Source organism: Octodon degus, unplaced genomic scaffold (genome assembly GCF_000260255.1).
Source record: "Octodon degus isolate 3935 unplaced genomic scaffold, OctDeg1.0 scaffold00133, whole genome shotgun sequence".
In the NCBI taxonomy this organism is placed as follows: Eukaryota; Metazoa; Chordata; class Mammalia; order Rodentia; family Octodontidae; genus Octodon; species Octodon degus.
In genome coordinates this window covers 8,069,489-8,070,318 of record NW_004524709.1, presented here as the reverse complement: position 1 = coordinate 8,070,318, position 830 = coordinate 8,069,489, and the positions used below count along the sequence as shown (strand labels likewise).

General features: G+C 30.5%; 1 pseudogene across 1 annotated transcript; it reads left to right on the top strand.

Annotated features, from left to right (window-relative positions):
- The first annotated feature begins 300 nt into the window (after positions 1 to 300).
- On the top strand, positions 301 to 628 carry LOC111812645 (annotated as a pseudogene). The gene has a single exon (XR_002818093.1). The product of XR_002818093.1 is annotated as a small nuclear ribonucleoprotein G pseudogene (transcript).
- The last annotated feature ends 202 nt before the right edge of the window (positions 629 to 830 follow it).

Genomic DNA, 830 nt, shown 5'->3' with positions numbered 1-830 from the left:
GAATGATAAACTCAAAGCCTTTATATTGAAGTGGATGCCACTTGAACATATACTCATAAGTGAAATAAACTAATTTTGTAATGAAATGCCTAAGTACATATACATGTGATTAAAACCACCATGTTTTTATTAATGCAAACAGGGCTACGTATTCATCTTTATTACTTTAACACTAGTGCATGAGTTTTAACATAAATAACATAAATAACTGGAGTGAATAAATTCACTCTAATCAGTGGGTTCTTTAGTAAATTTTTTTAAAATATCTAAAGAGTTTTAGAACTTTTCAACTAGACAAGAAGAGCAAAGCTCACCCTCCCGAGCTGAAAAAATTTATGGACAAGAAGTTATCATTGAAATTGAATGGTGGCAGACATGTCCAAGGAATATTGCGAGGATTTGATCCCTTCATGAATCTTATGGTAGATGAATGTGTGGAGATGGCAACTAGTGGGCAACAGAACAACATTGGAATGGTGGTAATACGAGGAAATAGTATCATCATATTGGAAGCCTTGGAACGAGTTTAAATAATGACTGCTCAGCAGAAAAATTCATGCCCCTCCTCCAAGTGCTTTCACTGACTAAAGATTGGGTCATACACATTTTCATATATTAAATTTTTGTTAAATAATAAAAAGAGTTTTAGAACTTTGGTTTTATTGTAATGACAATAGGAAGATGTTCTCTGTATTATATCATTTATTTGAAATCAATTTCAACTTTCTTTATGACCTTGAATATAGTCAATTTTAAAAATGTGCTATCTTAAAAATAATATGTAATCTACAGTTGTTGACTATAATTTTCTATAGTTATTTCAAAAAGTT